The sequence below is a fragment of the Pantherophis guttatus genome, chromosome 8 (genome assembly GCF_059756535.1).
Source record: "Pantherophis guttatus breed Tessera chromosome 8, ASM5975653v1, whole genome shotgun sequence".
Taxonomy (NCBI): Eukaryota; Metazoa; Chordata; class Lepidosauria; order Squamata; family Colubridae; genus Pantherophis; species Pantherophis guttatus.
The window spans coordinates 47,374,806-47,397,108 of NC_142070.1; the positions used below are offsets into that span (position 1 = coordinate 47,374,806).

General features: G+C 36.2%; 1 pseudogene; it reads right to left on the minus strand.

Annotated features, from left to right (window-relative positions):
• Window positions 1–4,224: 4,224 nt before the first annotated feature.
• On the minus strand, window positions 4,225–5,340 carry LOC148112623 (uncharacterized; annotated as a pseudogene).
• Window positions 5,341–22,303: the final 16,963 nt, after the last annotated feature.

Genomic DNA, 22,303 nt, shown 5'->3' on the forward strand with positions numbered 1-22,303 from the left:
CCAGGACTTCTATGTGGTATATGTAACACTCCAATCTCCATTTTTATCTCCATAACAATCATGTGAGGCAGGGGTGGGTTCTACTTACCTTTGCTACTGGTTTGCAACGAGATCTCTTGCTTTACTCTTGCGCGCGCGCCTTGCTTCTGCACATGCGCAAATTGCCGATGATGACATCCAGGGCAATGGGCGGGGCCTCCCGCTGGTTTTACTACTGTTTCTTGTGAACTAGTCCAAACCGGGGGCAACCCACCACTGCTGTGAGGTATGTCAGACTGAAAGATGATGAAAGTCTCAAAGTGAGCAATGGTCAGGCAAGATTTGAACCCAGATTTCTCCACTTTTAATTCAGCCTTTTAACCACCAAACCATACTGGCTATCAAAAGTTATATTTCTATTATTGTGGGAATTTACTCTTTTGGTCTGTGTCCTGATAATAATATCATGTCATATTTCGGCAGTGTATCCAATGGAAGATAATTCATCCTCTGGTAAAAAAGAAATTCTTATGAAGAATGTTATTCTAAGTTTCAGTTTTATAGAAGCTCAGTTCTGGCCCTACAATTCCGAAGACCTTCTTCTGGGCATGAATGATTGTAAACCAAGTTGAGATGCAATGTGTCTCTAAGTAACAGTTGATCACATTTTGTGCACCCATTACACTATAGATATCTAATCATTGTGGAAAACAGGATGGTAAACTAAGTAAATATCTTGGTTGTTGCTAAAATTTTGAAGAAAACCTCACTCTTCCATCATTTATCATAACATCTGCTATACTTACCAATATAAATTGTATTACAACTTTTAGTTCCTTATCTATTTAGCTATGATTATGAATATACGTAAAAGTGTATATATTAACTGTATTGAGGATGGTATTTTATTTATTTAGTTTGTCAAGCATGTATGAGAAAACAAGTATAAGTATGAACATAACATATAAACATATAAGTATAAACAGGTATAAGTATATACATAATAAATGAGTACAAATAAATCCAGGGATGGTAGGCACGCTGGTGCAGTTATGCATGACCCCTTAGGAATGGATTGAGGTCCACAGTATACTATTATTATTATTTATTATTAATAATAATTAATATATAATAATATTAATTAATATATAATAAATATATTACTCAGTCAACTGAACATTCAAAAATGCATCACAAATACCATTGACTGGTGCTAATGGTTGATACCGGTTACTGCCAGTATCCTAAGTATCAACCAAGTACTTTCTTAAGATGTACAATGTTCCAAGTAGCACAATTTTTTGCAGTTCCGCTGGTGTTATTGCAGGAAGCTGCAATTTGTTGATGCATGTTATAAAATTCTTGGACATGGTACCAAGTGCCCCAATGGGTATCACTGTTACATGTTTCATCCATAGCCATGTAGTTTCGATGGCCAGGTCATGATATTTCATGATTTTTTCCAGTTCTTTTTCTTCAACTCTGGCATCTTCTGGTACCGCGATGTCAATAAATTGTATGCTTTGGTTTTTGACAACTGTGATATCTGGCGTGCTGTGTTCCAAGTGACGATCTGTCTGTATTTGAAAGTTCCACAAGATCTTCACCTTCTCATTTTCTATAACTTTTTCCACTTTATGTTCCCATGACTTTTTGGATACAGGAAAGTTATATTTTTTACATAATGACCAGTGGATTAATTTTGCAACTCAGTCGTGTCCAGCTTTGTAATCAGTTTGTGCAATTTTGCTGCATTCATATATTAAATGTGAAACAGTTTTGACTTTGTTGTTGCAAAGTCGACAGTTTGGATTGTCGGTGGATTTTTATATCTTTGCTTTCATGGCATTAATTTGTAGTGCTTATTCTTGAGTAGCGAGTATTAAATCTTCCGTTTCTTTCTTGATGGTTCCCATCTTAAGCCATGTAAAGTTGTCATCACATTTTCCGTCAATGTTTTTCAAGTGCTGTCCATGCAAAGCTTTGGTTTTCCATTTATTTAATCTGTCATCCAGCTGTTTTTCCTTATATTCTGCCTTTGTTTCTGTTGTTTTTATAATGTTCTCCATTTTCACAGCCTGCAGCAATTTTTCTATACTTTGGTTCACATAACCATTCAAACTTCGTTTTTCTTCTTCTACAGTTTGATGGATTTGCAATAGACCTCTGCCCCCTATTTTCTTGGCAGTACAACTTGTCGATGTCACTTTGTGAATGTAAAGCGTGGTACATATTCAAAAGTTTGTGCGTTTTCCAGTCCAAGTTTTCCAGTTCAGCCAAAGTCCAATTGATGATTGCAGCTGGGTAGTGTATCACTGGAACTGCCCATGTATTAATGGCTTTAATTATGTTTTCAGTATTCAGCTTTGAATGCTGGAAAAATTTTAATATTTTGCGGACCCACCTGATGTATTCCTTTTGTGTTGACTCTGACTTTTCCATTCAAGATGTTATCTGCTTCCAATATGCCTAGGTATTTGTAACCATCATCCTTTGCTAATGCTTTTACTATATTTCCATTTCCCAGTTCTATTCCTTCTATTTTTTCCATTTTTCTTTGCTGCATGGATAATAGCACATTTTTCAAGTCCAAAATTCATTTTGATGTCACTGCTGAACAGTTGAACTGTGTTGTGTATTGATTTAAGTTCAGTGGGGCTTTTTGCATACATTTTTAAGACACCCATGTATAGTAGATAGTTTATATTGCCATGTTGGCCTGAGATTTGGTATCCAGTTTTGTGTTTCGTAGGATTATTGTCAGTGGAATTAATGTGAAGTTGAACAGTAGTGGTGAAAGTGAGTCCCCCTGGAAAATTCCTTGTCTGATGTTGAGTTCACCAATGATCTCCCCATTTTCTGTTAGAACTGTTTTCCATTTTTGCATATTTGCTTTCAAAAATATACAAATATTGTTGCTGATTCCAAAGTTTTCTAGACAGGTGTTAATCCAGCTGTGAGGTAATGAGTCAAACGCCTTTTCGTAATCAATCCATGCCATATTTAAATTCATTTTTCTTCGTTTTGCATTTTTTTAGTACCATTTGTCAATGAGCAGCTGATCTTTTGTTCCTCTTGATTTTTTATAATTTTCCTTTTTGTTCTATTGGATACAAACTGTTTTCCATCAGATGATTGAATACTGAATTTGCCAGTATTCTTGTAAAAAGTTTTAATGTTGTTGGCAGACAAGTAATTGGGCGATAGTTGCTTGGCTCTGTGCCCTTTTCTGGATCTTTCATTATCAAGTATGTTCGACCAGCTGTTAATCATTCTTTGCTTGTTGCATTTTGAAGCATTTGATCAAATTGAGTGGCCATGCGATGATGGAGGCTGGTCAGGTGTTTTAGCCAATATCCATGCAGTTTGTCCAGGCCAGGTGCACTCCAGTTCTTGACCTTCTTTGCTTGTTTTGCAACCATGTCAGTTGTTATTACAATATTTTCCATTTTGTTTCGTGTTGTTTGTTGTTGAATATCTTTGATCCAGGAGGCAGTTTTGGTTTTTTCCACTGGGTTTTCCCATTTTTTTCTTTACATGGGTGAATATTAGTTTGGACTCAATTTTCATCAAGGGACTGGTAGAAGAGGTGTTGGTTTCTTCTGAACTGGACATTTTCATGATATTCTTTAATTTGTCCTTTGAATCTTTCAATTTTCTTTGCTGTTGCTATTACACGTTGTTTTAGTTCTTCCATGATTTCCGTTATTGTTGTTTCCTCCAGGTTGTATTAATTGTGTAAACTATTTTTCAGCTTTTTGTTATTTAGTTTTCCTTCTTTCAAGTACTTCAGATTGCTGACGTCCCCTCATAGTTTTTTTATTTTATTTTCAAGTCGAATTTTCCACTTATGGTGTTCCATTGGGTTTCTTTTTTGGCATTTTATAACCCAGTTCTGCAATATTATTATTATTATTATTATTATTATTATTATTATTATTATTATTATTATTATTATTACTATTATTTTAAAATTTGTTACACAGCAAATGAGATGACCATGCTGGATTTCGTATCCCAACTCACTAGTCGAACACTTCCCAAGCATTTAGGACTGCGTGATATATCAGCAGATTATGCGAACAGATCCCAGTAAGGTGGCCTTCTGCAGCTGACCAATGGTGATCTTGTCAGTGCCAATTGTTTTTAAGTGTTTGCCTAAGTCTTTAGCCACAGCACCCAGTGTGCCGAGTACCACTGGAATCACCTGCACTGGTTTATGCCAGAGTCTCTGCAGTTCGATTCTCAAGTCCTGATATCTGGTGACTTTTTCAAGTTGTTTCTCGTCGATTCTGCTGATCGGTCACCAGGCATGGCAATGTCGACGATCCACACTTTTTTCTTCTCCACAATCATGATATCCGGGGTATTGGATATCCAATACCAATTGGTATTGGATATTCCAAAACTTTATCAGTCTGTATTCAGAAGTCCCACAGTAGTTTTGCATGCTCCTTTTCGACCACTTTTTCAGGCTTATGATCCCACCAATTCTTTGCTACAGGCAGATGGTAGTTGTAACACAAGTTCCAGTGGACCATCTGAGTGACTGTGTTATGATGTTGTTTGTAGTCAGTCTGAGCTATTGTCTTGCAACCGCTCAGTATATGATCAATGGTTTCATCTGCTTCTTTGCAGAGTCTGCATTTGGGGTCATCAGCAGATTTTTCTATTCTGGCTTTGATTACATTCGTTCTGATAACTTGTTCCAGGGCTGCAAGAATCAAGCCTTCTGTCTCTTTCTTCAGTGTTCCGTTGGTCAGCCATAACCAGGTCTTTTCTGTATCTACTTTTCCCTGGATCTTCTCAGGGAACTGTCCATGCAGTGCTTTGTTACACCAGCTGTCAGCCCGAGTTTGCATCAATGTTTTCCTATATTAAGACTTGGTTTGCTGCACTTTGAGCAGCTTCCCTTGTTAACCTCCAGCAGAGCTGGTTCAACACTGTCTTTCACATAATCTGCCAGAGCATGCTTCTCTTTTTCGACTGTTTGCTTCACTTGCAGAAGTCCTCTGCTGCCTCTTTTCTGGGCAAATATAGCCTGTTGACGTCACTACGCAGGTGCAGCGCAAAGTGTATGGTCATCAGTTTTCTTGTTTTCCTATCCAGGATGTCCAGCTCTGCCTGTGTCCAGTTTATGATCCCAGCAGTATATCTGATGATGGGTATGGCCCAGATATTTATAGCCTTGATAGTGTTACCACCATTCAGTTTACTTTTTAGAAGTTTCCTGACCCTTTGCGTGTATTCTTTGCTAACCACATTTTTCACTTGCCCGTGCTTTATATTGTCCAGCTGCAGTATGCCCAGGTATTTGTAGGCTTCAGGTTGGTGGCACTTGATGGTTTGTCCATTGGGCATTTCAATTCCATCACTTTCCACACATCATCATCATCATCATCATCATCATCATCATCATCATCATTATATTTTAGAATCCCCCATATGCCAAACTGCTTGCAAGAAGTATATAAGCAAATAAAAGGTTTATGAATTTCCATTTTCACTTTTTTTGGGTGATTTTGTAAAATTGATGGGGAAACAGAATTTAATAGAACTTATGGCAGAGAAAATGAGAGACTTGGGTAAGAAAAATAGATAGATTTGCTTCCTCATAGTCCGAATGTCAATAATGCCTTGAGTGGCACCCAAGTGCTTGTTTGTTTACACTTCTGCTGAGAAGCAGTGAGCCTATATTGTAAAACTAGAATATGTATGCTGACAAGAATGCTTTCTGAATCCCTTCACTAAAAAGCTGCATCTTCACTCAGTGAAGAGAAATTGTACTTTTATTGAATGCACAATTGTCTATTTAAAACAGCTTTTTTTGTAATTTCTTATTGAAAAGATTTATTATCATTTTAGAACTTTATATATATATATTTTAAAAAACACTAACCTGCAGAAACAAAACTATGGTAACAAGTATAATTTAGTCTTGTAGTTTTCTTCATTAATGTGGCATTTTAGTTTGAAACAAATGGATAAATATACAGCCTAAGAAATGTGTCATCTTGTAGCATAGTAAGTGTGTAAAGTGGTTTTCCTTCAGTGCACTTCTTTTCATTCAGAAACACTTTGAAAAAAACTAAACATAAGGTGATTAAGTTGGCTTTATAGTTGTTTCTGTTGCAAACCAGTCAATGGCTATCATAAGAATCATGTTTTATTCCTGTTTTAAAATATTTTTAATCTTGTGATCATTGCCAATAATAAGGCTGGCATTTTTCAAGTCTATAGAAAAGGCATGGGTTCATTTTATAGAAGCTATGAAATGAATCAGATTCCAAACCAATCAAATACAATGTATCAGTGACAATATGTATGAATAGATGTACCTGAGCAGTTCACAAGGCATATATGATGGAATAGTATCTGTTTGTGTGCCCCAAAAACTGTTATTGTGAGATATATTGTCTTGCATGCATATGAAAATACTATGATTGTTGCTATTTACTTTCCTATCATCCATACATTTGTTAAATCCATGCAATGTAGAATATGAATGAATCCAACAGAAAGCGAAAGGTGAAGTACCTTCATTTCTATTTTTACTAGTGGGAGCAGTCTTATAGAACAATTGTATCACTTGTTTCTAGAGTTTCTAAACCAGAGCTTCCATTAATCCCAGTGCTCTGCCAAGCAAATTCTTGAAAGGTGAAGGTGACGGAAGACAAAATCTTCTTTGCAGGTTATAATGATATTTTAATATTACACATTTATTTAGGCCAGCTCCTGATTTGTGAGCATCGCAGAGAGAGCCAAGATAGCAATAGCACTTAGACTTATATACCAGTGCTTTTGCAGTGTTTTACAGCCCTCTCTAAGCGGTTTACAGAGTCAGTATCCTGTTCCCAACAATCTGGGTCAGATTGATGGGTTAGGCTTCACATTCTCTTTGAGGTTTTGAGAAGAACTAGTTTAGGAGGCAGATAAGACTGGAAGACTGGAATATAAGGTCAGATTTAAATTTATGAGGTCATACATTAATTCCTAATATAAGAAGAAAGAATTGGACATATCCTATATATCTTGGGGTGGCTCTGAAATTTGTTCAGACTATGACTTATTTTAATTCATTTTATCTATTGCATTTTAATATGTAGATCATGTAAAAATATTTAAACAATTAATTCAATGAACTAATTCAATTAAGTAAATAGAGTTTTATTATTATTAATGGTTGATTCGAAACTCAGAAAGGAGTGGTTGATTTTTTTTTCGAAAAAAAAAGACTAGAAGAAAAAATAAAGTGGCTACTATGAGCTAATGCTATACTAAACTTTAAAAAATGAAAAAAGTTCTATATCATTTCACGCTATTTCTCCACTATCTTATTTTTTTTAAAAAAATTGTCTTGCTAACTTTATATTTGATTAATTATATGTGTTCATGTCAAAACTTTTCTCATCATATCAGTACTGAGGTTTCGGAATTTACATTAAAGAGAGTTACATTGCATCATTAATAGGGCTTGAATTGGTGAAAATTATATTTTTTCATAAAGGTTTATTCCAATTTTAAATGTACTAAATACATTACAGCTTTCTATTTCTTATGTAGTTTTGAAATTGTTGCTGATTTGTAGTTTGTGGTTGTCACAAATGTGCACATGAAGGAAAGCTATATATAAAAAGAGAAACAGGCAAAGATGATCCTTCATTGTGTAAAAATTGTCCATGTGTCAGGATGCAAAGTAAAGGTACAAAGAATTCCATATGAATATTTGGTAGGGAAATCTGTTGCATAGTATCCTATTCCTAACCCTAGCCTACATGGCTTCACAACACCTAGATAATGTGTGTCCTCTTTCAGGTGCATATAATATGAATTATTATAACTTTAACAGCTAACATAGCTAAATAAAATTAAAATGAAAGCATCCTCATTTTGATTGAAAGAGGTAAAATTCTAAACACACTCTAAACCATACATTTTAAAATCAGAACCTTCAAAAAAGTCAGACAGATGCTATAAATGTGAAAATTATTATACCTGGGATTATCTGATCCGCCTCAGTGGTTACCTCAAGTGTTAGACAATTTTAGCTGGTCCCAAGACTGTGAAATGCATTCTGGTGTCATTGTCATCTCTTCTTCAGCTCAGAAACCTGGAAATTGACTCCAGAGATTGACCAGATGTTTTAATTAACATTGGCAAAACAGAAGGCAATATATAGGATTTTTTCCCCCTGAAAACAGAAAACAGTGTATATGCAGATTAGAAATTGTTGATTTCTTGTGGATATCAGAAATTAAATAGTGCATCATCTTCATCAAACCCAGATCTAAAAACAACAACAATACATAATAACCTGAATAAAGATTCTAAATTACCCATTTCATGGATTGTATATGCAAAATAAAATACTTAAAGGCCAAAAAAGAAATAAGTTTTTTAAAATACTGATTATACAAATGATATAAATACACTAAGGCAAGTTTTTGTTAGTAGTAAGTATAAAAAAAGAAAATCTATTTAATAGTGAAATGTACATACCACTTTCTCTTCCCTTCATACATATGCATTATAGATACTGTGTACTAGATTTTAATAGCAATAGTAGTCAGGCTTATGTACCACTTCATAGTGCTTTATACCACCCTCTAAGCTGTTTACAGAGTCAGCATATTGCCCCCAACAATCTGGATCCTCATTTTACCAATCTTGGGAAAGATGGAAGACTGAGTCAATCTTGAGCTGCTCAGGATAAAACTCCTGGCTGTAGGCAGAGTTAGCCTGCAAAATTGCATTCTAACCACTGAGCCACCACAGCTCTTAGTTTTAATAATAATTAGATTATATTTTTCTTGAAGATTTCTTGTGGGATGGCAGCAGTGCATCCATCTTTGTTCTTCTGAGCCTGTTGGTTTCAAAAACCATTGACCATAATATCTAGATTGGTTTGGGGTGTGGATGGCATCTTCCTCCTTCTGGAACTAATTCTGATTGGTGCTGATTGGATGAGAGGTTCTGCCCTCGGCTTCTGCTTTTGGGGATTCTCTGTGAGGTTTGCTCTTTTTTTCCATCCTGTTTCAGAAGCTATGGGATGAGCTCATGCTGATAATATCCAACTTTACAACTTCAGCCTTGGAGGTTCAAGTGTTGCTATGGAGCTCTTAGTGTATGTGGGAGTAGGAAATAGCAGGCTTCAGCTTAACAAGACTGAGCGGCTTTGCAGATTAGGGCCTCTTATTCTGGGCATTTTCCATCCCTTATTCTGGATGGGGTTCATTATCCCTAATGGAACTCTAGTACAAAGTGGGAGTCCCAGGATCGCCTAGCAGACTGGCTAAGAAGGCCTTTATGCAACTTTGTGTTGTGGTCTAGTTTTGTCTGGTCCTAGAACAAAAGGCTCTGCTCATAATCACCCACTTCCCTAATGGAGTACTGTGATGTGCTTTATATGGGACTGCTCTTAAGGAGCATCCAGTCACTGCATATGGTGCAGAATATAGTGGAGCAGTCAATGATGTGCACTCCTTGATCAGCATGCATTAGACTACTCCTTTGCAAGGTGCATTTGTAATCAGTAAGCTTCAAGATTCAATTGAAAGTGCTGGTAATGACCTGTAAAGCTCTTCATGGCATGGAACAGTATTATTCGAGGGACTACTTTTTCACAATTATGTTTACCTGTCCCATTTTTTTAAGCGTATGGCACATGTTATCCAGGGATCACTGAGGTGCTGTCTGTCTCTTTACCCGCAGGATGCCTGAATGCCGAGTGGAAGACCACCTTTAACTGTCCCTTGGGTAGTTATCAGTTCAAAGTAATGCCTTTGGGGCTACAAGGGGCTCCCGCCGTGTTCATGAAGCTGATCAAAGAGGTGCTGCATGAACAACTGTATAACAGCATCTTAGTATATCTCAATGACATTTTGATATACACAAAAATGATGCAGGAGCACATAGCATTGGTCCGGCAGGTCCTCAGAAAACTCTTGGAAGCCCAGTTATTCGTAAAACTGTCTAAATGCAAATTTCACAGAAAGCGATTGGACTACCTGGGGTTTTGTATTTTCCACGCAGGGATTGAAATGAATCCCGCCAAAGTTAAGGCGGTACTAGATTGGCAGGCACCCAGAACTAGGAAACAATTGCAGAGCTTTTTAGGGTTCGCCAATTTCTACCGTCAATTTATTCCTGTATTTGCACAGGTGGCCCTACTGCTGACTGATCTTCTCAGAACAAAAGGTATAGCTGGGAAACCTCAACCTGGTAGTTCATTGTGCTGGACTATTCAGTGCCAGCAGGCTTTTGAGCAGTTGAAAGCTCTATTTGCGAGGGAGCTGATGTTGGGTCATCCTGATCCAGCTATCCCTTTTGTAGTCCAGGCCGATGCCAGTGATGTGGCAGTGGCCACAGTCTTCCTTCAAACCAACAAAGAAGAGACCCTCCAACCCTGTGCTTACATATCACAAAAATTAACAGAAACTGAAACAAATTAGCCTATTTGGGAAAAGGAGGCATTTGCCATCTGATGGGCATTAACTACGTGGCAACATCTGTTGGGGGGGCTGCCATTTGCAGTGTGGACAGACCACAAAAACCTGAAGGCCCTGCAAACTCCATGCCGTTTATCACCAAAGCAAGTGTGATGGGCTCTCTACTTCAGAAGGTTTAATTTCACCCTGAAGTATATCCCAGCCGGCAGAAATTTCCTAGCCACCTCGTCCAGAAAGACCCAGTATGAAAGTACTCGAGATGAAATAATACAAGCCATGATCCCTCACCAGTTAACAAATCCACAGGTCCCTCAGGGGGTAGCTCACGTGAAGCCACCTATTTATGTAGCCCAGGTAGTTCAGCTTGCTCTAGTCAAAGATGAGCTCTACCAGAAGAACCATGCTCTGTTCACACATTGAGACAGATTCATTTGGAAGGGTACAAAACTATATGTATCCCAGGCAGTACGATTAGAGGTTTTATGCCGGTGCCCTGATGTCTGTTCAGTGGGCCATTTTGGCTTTGTGAAAATGTTGCACCTAATTAACCGCCAATTTTGGTGACCTTCCATGAAGCAGGATATCAGAATTATATAGGGAGCTGTACTATCTATGCTACCAAGAAAAGGTGACCTGGCAAGCCTGTTGAATTGATACAACTGGTAAGTAACCCTACACAACTGTGGGAACAAGTCGCGATGGATTTCATTGTGGGATTACCGGACAGTTGCGGTCACAATGTAATATGGACTGTCATAGATCTATTTTCAAAGCAGGCTCATTTTGTAGCCTGCTCCAGTCTCCCTTCCTCTAGAAAGTTAGCTAGGTTATTCATAGTCCATATATATCGACTGCATGGTATACTAAAAAGGGTTATATCAGATCGAGGCATTCAATTTACTGCCTGGTTTTGGCGGGATTCTTAACCAGAGTTGGGTCAACGCAAGGGTTGAGTTCAGCTTTCCACCCAACAACCAATGGGGCTGTGGAACAGACAAATGCCATGATTGCAAGATACTTGCACTGTTACGTAAGACATAGACAGGATGATTGGGCTGACCTCCTTCCATATGCTGAGGTTTCCTATAACAATGCCATACATAGTAGTACAGGATTTACTCCCTTCTGGGTGGCTACAGGTAGGGACTTCGTTCTGATACCCAAATGTCTCCGGGTGGATCCTATAGATGTGGGTTCAAATGTGGATGGAGCAAACCCAGAGTGTCTGGCCGATCGTACAGGAAGCACTCCAATGGTTTGCTAGAAAATATACACAAAAAGCGGATAGGAAACAACAACCTCATCCACCCTTCCAAGTTGGTCAGAGGGTCTACCTATCAAACAAATCCTTGAATTTAGGCCTTCCCAGTAAGAAACTGGAACCCAAGAATATAGGCCCAAATTACCATAGAACAGATTATAAATCCAGTAACTGTTAGGCTACGGCTATCCCAATTATTAGGGAAAACCCATCTTGTTTTTCATTATAGCCTGCTGAGACCTATAAAATCAACCCGTGGACGGTGACCTACAATATGAGGTAGAAGAAATATTAGACACCAGATGGCCTAGAGGGGTCCTACAATATCTCATTTTGTGGAAAGAGTATCCCTGGTCCCTTTAATATGGCTTTAATATATGCCTGTACACTATATTATGTCTGAATTGCAACAACACTATATCTGCATCTAGTGTCCAGTTTCGAGGTCATGACTTGCATAAAATAGTGTGAGCATGTTTGGAGTAAATTTAGAGATTGGTTGTACTTGGATTTATTGACCAAATTGTACCAAAATGGGATAGTACTGGCCTTATTGTTATCATGGAATGCTGTATGTGGCACTGATATAATTAGTATCAGAAACTATTTGACAATTTCAACTGTATGTGTTGCCCAGAGCCCCTAGGGAGTTGGGCGGCATAGAAATGCGACTAATAAATAAATAAAAGGAGCTTGTTTCACCTTGCTTGGCCAAAGCCATAATGACTGCTGCAAAGGGACCAATATGTTGATACAACATCTAGTAACTGTTAGTTAATAGAGAAGAAACTAAAGAGATAAAGCTATTGTATTATCAATAGTTTGATAGGACAATATAAAATATGAAATGGAAATTAACAACTACTAATTCTGTGGGTGTATGGATCAGTTGTTTTGTTTATAGAGCCTACATGTTCACAGGCTCTGTCCTTCAGGAGTAGTCTAACAATATGTGTTTTAAGTTGAGTTTGTTCATCTTCTTTGATCCATCCAAATAGGATAATATCCTCTGTTTTTCATTTATATCTTCTGAATATTTAGCTTTTACCTGTCTGTAGCCATTCTTCATTCATCCTCTCTGTTTCTTATCCAAAGTGGCATCTGTCTTTCCCTTCCCACCTGTCCTCTCTTGCCTGCCTACACCTTATCACCCTCATTATCCAGTTGGCTGGACACATACCTTTGGCATAACCTGCAGGCAATTTGTCATCAGAAGCACTCACATCACCCCTTATATCCCTCAGTCCCTCTGCCAACTCAGAAAATGGCAGAAGCTTACAGGAAATAAATCCCTGTTCAACACTTTGGCCTAAGCAATATGAAAAACACCAGGAAGAAAAATCAATCAGCTTAGTTTTAGCTATATAACAGAATTTGAAAAGGTAGCTTTACTTACTCCACCAATTTATCAACATAATGTTTTAGCAGCTGTGGTCAGCCGTTGGATACAGATCGTTGTAAGGAAAATAGAGAAAGAAATACATACATAAAAATAAAGTAAAGTAATCAATGGATGTTGATTCTATGCTGAGATCTTGACCTGTATTTAAAGTGCTAATTATCTGATATACTCAACCCTCATATTTGTTCAGATTATTGCATTGAGAGTAAACTGGAATCAAAGCATCCTGTGAATGGATGCTTCACAGCTTTTGAAAATCATAGTGCTGCAAATTATGAAAGCGAAACTAAATTAAGATAGAAATGCCAGGGTATACTTCTGTTTTTTGAAAATATGTGTAGAAAAAATTGTACACATAAAAAGGGACACATTTTAACAACTAAGTAATTTATTGCATTTTTGCTATAAAGTACACTAAAAATAGTCTAAAGTGGATTTCTGCTGTAATAAAACAGAAATAATTAAATGTTAATGTCAAATTTCCAAATCAACAACCAACATATAAGCATTATATAATAAATAACGATCAGAAAAAATGGTCAAAACTGAATAAACAATATTCTGGTAAACTAGATATATTTAATTATATACTTGTGTCTGTCTACAGGGGATTGAAAAATTCTATTCTATCCATGGATTTCTAGAGTAAGTACTTTTAGGATTTAGTTTCAGTAGAAACCTTAAAGTCTGGGCAGCCATTTTGAGTTCAGTAGTAAAAGAAAAAGATGCATAGTATTAAGTAGGATTTGTTCCAGGCTATAAACTTCATTGACTCGCTTTATGGGGGGAAAAAAGAGCAAAATATGTGAAATTCTATGTTACTTTTTCCTTCCAGGTACTTCAATAAATTCTTAATCGTTCACTGTTCCTGCTGACTGCAGTTATATTAATACTATAATATGTAGCTAAGAGAAACAGATACTAATATTCTGGAAAAGAAATAGGGATGTCTCAGCACTTGAAATGAACAAACACTTAAGTGAAAAATAAGAAATTCTCCTTGACACAATTTCTCACAGATGTACTACATAAATACAAAAATCAAAATAAGAAATAAGAAATTCAAAGATTCAATGGCCTGGGTCACTTTTGTTAATAGTTGTTTAAGCAGGTCTGTGATTTGTATACCTTGGCCTACCTGCATACATTGTAATTCATGGGAATTAGTTCTCTCACAATGTCTATGGAGATTCTCAGTCAGCCAGATCATAATTGTCTCAAAGATGCTTTATTTTCTTTTTCTATTTCAAAAGACAACTGGATTTTTTTTTGAGAAAGAAGATATTTTGCTTCTCATTATGGATGAGGCTTCTTGGATGAGAAGTAAAACATCTTCTTTTTCAAAAAATAATCCAGTTGCCTTTAAAAAAACAAAAAGCACCTTTGAGTTCTTCCAGAGAATTCAGAAAAGAAAACACAACAATGCCTACTGACAATTTTAGTGTCTCTTGTCTGATCAGCATTAAAAACACAGCAAAAGGAAAGATGAAAAATTATTTCACTGAAACATGTATGGGATTTCAATCCCATTGGAATTGGAAGAAAGATGAACTCTAGCATTAAGCTAGCCTTCTTTACTACCAAAAGTCTGACAACCTTCCCCTATCAGCACAGCCAAATTTGCTAAATGCAGTACTTGAATGAAAAAAGGACAACTTGTCTCTAATTGGCCCATTCCTTGACCTTCACAAAGAATTAAAACCCACCTTCACTAAGACAAACCAGTGCTTTGTTAGTAGAATTTTAGCATGGCTGTTTTTTATTCAAGTCACATATCCTAGGGTTTGTTATAATATTCTTAGTTGTGCTTGTAATTTCACATATAGGGATTTGGGTACAAATGTAATATCTCTGGGAAAGTTGTACACAATATTACATGTGTAAGGGGTTTTGTATAAAAATAGTTTATCAATTCAAGATTTTAAAATGATGTATCAATCAGAATAGAGCTGGAAGGGAACTTGGAGGTCATCTAGTCCAGCCCCTTGCTCGGGCAGGAGACCCTATACCATTTCAGACAAGTGACTGTCCAGTCTCTTCTTAAAAACTTCTAGTAATAAACCACCCACAACTTTTGGAGGCAAGCTGTTTCACTGGTTATTTGTCCTCAATGTTGGGAAGTTTCTCCTTAATTCCAGGTTGCTTCTCTCCTTGATTAGCTTCCATCCATTGTGTTAAGGATATTGTTGTGTTAACCAACCAGCAGAGCGTAGAGCACAGGGAAACGGTGCTGAGAGCAATGAATAAAATACATACAAACTGGTTTATCAAAGGTTTTACTTTATAGTGAAAAACAATCTCATAGTCTTTAATCAATCCAAGTCTTTGCCAGTCAAATCAGTCCAGTGATATAAAAGTCTTCTTACCATACAAAAACAGCAGTAGGTAATAATAGCAGCGCATTCACACTGGTAACAGATCACGATGGTAGCATATCCACACACAATGGTAGCATATCATCAATGACTACATTTCAGCTCTCTTCTTAAATACAGTTACAACAGAGCTTATCCAATCAGGATACAATGACTCAGCATTACAATGACTCAGTATTACAATGACTCAGCAGTACCTCTTAAAGTCATAGAATACATATTCATGTTAAAGTCATAGAACACATATATTGTCTATATATTGCCTGGACAACCTGTTAGACTTACACCATATCCTAACACATTGTTTCTTGTCCTGCCCTTTGGTGCTTTGGAAAATAAGTTGATCTCTTATTCTTCATAGTAGCCTCTCAAATACTGGAATACTGCTATTGTGTCCCTCCCTACTCCTTCTTTTCTCTAGATTAGCCAAACCCAAATCCTGCAACTGTTCTTCATATGTTTTAGTCTACAGGCCTTTAATCATCTTAGTTGCTCTTCTTTGCACTTTTTCCAAAGTCCCAACATCTTTTTTGTATGTTGAAAACAAAATTAGATTTTAATGAGTTTTAATTTAATACATAACTATAAGAATTCAGGTGGTATAAATGAATTTGTCATAATAGCATAGAATGGATAAGAGTGATTTACAATATATTTTTGTAATTTTTAAGGTAATATTTAGTTTCATTCATATATACATATATTGTTATGATTTATTATTTGGTTAAACTGTTATTTTCTTCTAGCTGTAGATTGAAATAAATATTAATAAATTATATTATTATAACCCATTGCTTTGGTAAGTTTTTATAAGTAACTTTTCTTAAATTGTCTGATCAACTTTTTCAGATTCTATACTGTTTTCATATTATATTAACTGTGAGTATTAGACGTATAATAATTAGAAACGTCCATGTTCTAAAGATTCTATTATTATGTTGTAAGTATTAAAAACAGTATAAATTAATAAAAATTAATAAAAATAATTTTTTCTACAAAGCATGATGGGTATAATTAGAGAATAATCATACAAATGCATTTTAGAAGAGTAATTTCAATGCATACAAGAATGATCTAAGTGTAATTTCTAGATGTCTTGAATGCTTTGGAATGACTGGATATAGAAATGACTGGGAATGATATAACTGTGAAATTTATTCTAAGTGGTAGCTGAGGCCAAATAAAAAATATATAATAATATTGAAATAATTAGACATAGTAATCTAAGTTCCCAAATTTAAATATAAATGAAAAGTTATAAGTCCAATGTGATCATAAATACTTAGTAAAGATTTTTAAAATAAGGGAGAAGAAAAAGAGAAAACAAAGATGACGACACTTTCCAGAACTTCAGTAATACACCTACTGTGTTTCACTAGGTGTAACACATTCTTTTTCAGCAGTCTTGTCAGTATTGCACAACCACAGTAAATATTGTTCCCTAACCATACTGTAACTATTTATAACACGAGAAGAAGAAAAAGCAGCACCAATTGAAATCTGGTCTCAAAATTAAGGAGATTATAAAACAGAGTTGATGGCTGGGTTCAGGATGCCAGCACCTTATGATCATCCTGAAATGAGATCACTGAAATTCAGAAGTAAAATAGCCTCAGAGGAGATTTCATTTTGACAAAAAATTCAGCTTGCTGTTGTTGCCTTTGGGAACAGTCATTAAAAAACAACAACAACAATCTACCATGATGACAGAAAGTTTTCTCTAACAGCATGTAACTTTCTGAAGAAACCTTGTCTAGATAGTCAAGACTAGCTTGTCTTGTTTGCTTGTACTTATTGTTTGCTTGTACTTATTGTTCTGTCTCTTACATTAACAAATTGTAGAACTCCCAACGGAGTTATCTCAATAATTTTTCTCTGAATTACTTCTTTACATTGGATATAGTGAAAGTATAGAATTTGCTACTTTAATATACAAGAATGGCCATTATGCTGGACTGCTTCCAAATATATTAGAGAAAAGTATGCCACCACTGATGACATCATTCCTTGATTGCCATATATTTGTTCCAAGTGTTGGACACAATATATACCCCTCTGACGAACAGTTGCTAAGCAATATAAAAGAGACATATCTTGCTTATGGGTTTTCATATGCATTGGTTGGCCAGTGGAGAAACAGAATACTAGAGTAAGTGAAGCTTTGGTTTAAATAAGCATGAAAAATCCTACCTGTTGTCAAGTTTTCTCAGCTTCAGTCATTTTTTTCCAGATTCCTATAGAATTCCTATGAAAAAGAAAAAAAAGGGGGCGGGGAAGTTAATTCTTCTTTTTCTTTAAAATAGTAAGTTTCTTTGCTGAGTTTGCCAACAAAAGCGCCATTTGTGAAGATGTTTTCATAGGAGTCTTTTGATAAACTACTGCAGATGAGTTTACACAATGACAAACCGCACCATATGCCTGATGTTGCAGTCCTTCCTACTCACTCGACTTGCTGCTGTCTTTTTTTTTCCCTCTCTGGAATAAAAAATTGCTATAATTCCTGCTGAGTTCTCTGAAAGTGTTTTTCATTCCTGCAAACTGTGGAGATGGGTAAAAGTGGTTCAAGCAGAAAAATGCAAAGCATCAAGCTTCCCTAATGTTTTGCAGTCATGGGTTGTCTTTAATAATTTTGGGAACTTAATAATAAATCTGAAAATATTTATAAAGGTAGAAGCAAGTAAAAAACAATCAAGGCTACATTCCTTGCATATTTTCTTGAAAGCAAGATCTTATTCAAACATAACTAATATATATGGATGTATAACCATATCATAAGTTTGCAATATTTGCTCTGAAATGTTATGCTTGTTGCTTACTTTGAAGTATCTACATTTGCAAAGATATATCTGGAAACCAGTTGTTATTATATATGGTAAGGGGGAAGTTCTCTATTGACTGGATAATTTACGGAAGTCTTCTGTTCATTGGTGCTTTTCCAGTGTACCCAACATTCATTCCAAATATTGTAGTATTTCCAAGATGAATAAAGAAAGCCAATATATCTTTAGAGATGGGCTGAGTCTCCATGGATGTTACAGTATTTTAAATATTTGTCTAAAGTTGACTTTTCAATAGGGCTAATTATCTGATATTACTTTGTATTTCATATTTTCTTTCCCCCTCTCTTTTTCCTTTCCTAAATTGACTATTTTTTTATTTGTATTTTATGCATTGTTAAAAGTGTTCATTAAGCTGTGAAAATGCCACAACTATTTTTTAATAATGTACTTGGAAGATTGATCTTCAAATTAACTTAAGTCTAATTTTTAGGCTCCAAACTTTTTGGGTTTCATTCATTCATTCGTTCATTCATTCATTCATTCATTCATTCATTCATTCATTCATCACCCTCCCACCCACCCATTCACTTACTCATTTACCACATTTTTAAACCACCCATCTCCCTCACACATTGTTTTTCCAGCATCCCAGTTCTGAAATTCCACTGGGGCTTTAGCCTCCAGTGGCTACACTGGATGGATTATCTTGTGTTATTTTTCTGGGAACATTACAGAAGTGCTCTTCCACTAGACACAATGTATCCTTATGAGATACTTCAGTAGAGTCCTAAAAGGTTCTTTATTGTTCTCTCTACACAGAATCACTGAAGAAACTCCATTGCAGATGTCATGACTTCTATTTGAAGCCAGATATGTATGAGGGCTTTATGGAATATTTGAACATGTGCTTTCTTTTTTCTACTAACTGACCTGTCCATTATTTTGCTAAGTTTCTTAGATCTTTAGTCAATCAGCTGAATGATTGAAATGGGTTGTGACCTGAAGGCCTATTTAACTTTTATCCTTTCTCAAGAATATATATATATATATTTGTTAATTTATTTGTTAATTTGTCACACATGGAACAAGATGCTGAGTTTGTGAAATTCTCCATGAACAGTTGCACTGTTTTGATTTCAGATGGCTACTTCATTCATTTCACAAAATTATTTATCCATTTCAATAGGGTCCTAGCTGTGCAGGATTGCAACATGAGTAAACAACTGAAGCTACCTAAATGCTGTAAGTTATTGCAAATGACATAAAAAGTCAATTCAGTATGCAAATGTAATAAATTGGTGTAAATCACATAAATGTGGATTTAGTTCATATTTAATGGACATCTCTTCCAACATATGCTCCATTAAATCAAGGTTTTAACTGTAATTTTGAATGTGGCAATTCTACACAACTGAAAATAATTACATACTTTGCATTTTTCTTTTATATTTTCATATCAGTGAATCTCCTCATCATGCCAAAGAACACAAAGAAAAGTAAAATATAACAGTCTTGTAATGGTATATTACAGTCTCGTAGTGGTGGAAGCCACTTCCGGCATCAACTGGGCTAATCTCCTGTGCAGTGCAAGAACTGCAAAAGCCTTTGGGATTAATGATTTCTACGGACTATTTATTAAAGGGGAATGATTGACTAAATGAAGCAACCATGGATTGAGAGCTCAAGATTTTCCTCCTGATACCTAAACTGTATCTATCTCCCTGTAGTATCAACCCACTGATTCTAGTCCCGCTCTTACAATGAGACAGAAGAAATTTATTTCTTACTATATACAACACCTTGGCATTTTCTCAAGGCTGCCATCATATCTTTAACTTTTCTTCTTGGTTTCTTCATGGTTACTCCTTTATCTTTTAAAAGATTATAATAAAATATCTTGCTTATTTTTTTCTGAGAACATTTGATAAGAAAAATGTATAGAATAAAGTATCTGGATACATGGAGATGAAACTATATAAACACGGAAATAATTCAAAAGTTAGGGCAAGCAAAATATTTTAAGAACTTTATTGTTTCAGTATAATATTTTATTAGTTAACTAGAGTAATAAAAACATGCAGATCTGTAATACAGATTTTTATTGTTTGGGTAATAAAATGAGTAAGCTTTTAGCAAAATTACTTTTTGGATTTCCTGAGCCAAGAGTCATTTTCTTTATAATAATCAAAGAAAGAAACTGTTTATTTACTCAAGAGAATTTCTGATTATCTCTTTTTGTTTTTATCAGGTTGGCTGATAATTTCCAGACATTTTTTAAATAAACCAAAGACCAATTTATTTATCTTTCTACCTTAACTCATCCTGAGTTCTTAGAATATTGACAATGTTTTAAATAATGCTTTTATATACTATATTCACCTGACTGTCTGGACTGAAAGTGGGGAACAATAAGGTAGGCTGTCCTGCTCTCTCCCTCCCACACTGTCATGCCTTTTTATTCCCCAAAAGTGAAAGAATGGGAAATAAAAGATGGGTAATGGAGACAGAAAATTGAGTGCTAGTTTAGTTTAGTTTACCGTATTTTCTGGCGTATAAGACGACTGGGCGTATAAGACGACCCCCAACTTTTCCTGTTAAAATATAGGGTTTGGGCTATACTCGCCATATAAGACTGCCCCTCTTCCAATGCACACCAAATAAAAATTAAAAAACATCAACTGGCTCACCTACAATGTAAAAGCAGCTGTGCTAGATCCAAAATGGCCCCTGTAACAAGCAGGAACCTCACACAGCCACAAAAAGCCCCCCCAAAAAACTTTCACACTCTAAACACACACAACACAACACAACTGGCTCACCCACAATGTAAAAGCAGCTGTGCTAGACCCAAAATGGCCCCTGCAACAAGCAGGAACCTCACACAGCCACAAAAAGCCCCCCCAAAAAACTTTCACACTCTAAACACACACAACACAACACAACTGGCTCACCCACAATGTAAAAGCAGCTGTGCTAGACCCAAAATGGCCCCTGCAACAAGCAGGAACCTCACACAGCCACAAAAAGCCCCCCCAAAAAACTTTCACACTTTACACACACACAACACAACACAACTGGCTCACCCACAATGTAAAAGCAGCTGTGCTAAACCCAAAATGGCCCCTGCAACAAGCAGGAACCTCACACAGCCACAAAAAGTCCAAAAAACCAACTTTCACACTTTACACACACAAAATTCCACATACAGCTTTGTGAGATTTTGTGTATTTGTGTAGTTGGAGTGAAACACTACAGAAACACACTAAATCTCAGAAAGCTGCACAAATATTGTTTTATTTTATTTTATTTTAATTTTTATATGAAAGCTAAATTTAAAACTTCCTAAACTTTAAATGGCTAGGTCTAAAAAAGAACAACTAAAAAAACCCCAATTGACTATTTTTTTTAAAGCTCCCAAAGGGGAAAAAAACTTACCCAATAGAACAGGGGTCTCCAACCCTGGCAACTTTAAGACTTGTAGACTTCAACTCCCAGAATTCCTCAGCCAGCTTTGGTTTGCTGGCTGAGGAATTCTGGGAGTTGAAGTCCACAACTAACTCCTTGCTTGATTGCAGGCAGGGAGTTGCTTGCTTGCCTGAATAGATTCAGGCAAGCAAAGCAAGGCAAGCGTTGCGACTAGCAGCTGAGGTAAGCAAGCTGGAGGGGAAAAACTTTTTCCCTTTTACATGGCTCTGGCCATCCCAGCTGAGTTGCAGGGAACTCAGCTGGGATCGTCAGAGCTGGGATCCTCAGAGTAAAAGGGAAAAAACTTTTTTCCTTTTACGTGGTTTCTGGCGATCCCAGCTGAGTTGCTGGGATCGCCAGAGCTGGGATCGCCAGAGCCATTTAAGGCTCGTCAGAGCCTTTCGGGCTGGTCTGCCTGGTTACAGGAGAACGACACCCGGCATATAAAACGACCCCCGACTTTTGAGAAGATTTTCATATGTTTAAAAGTCGTCTTATACACTGGAAAATATGGTAGTTTAGTTTAGTTTAGTTTAGTTTAGTTTAGTTTAGTTTAGTTTAGTTTAGTTTAGTTTAGTTTAGTTTAGTTTAGT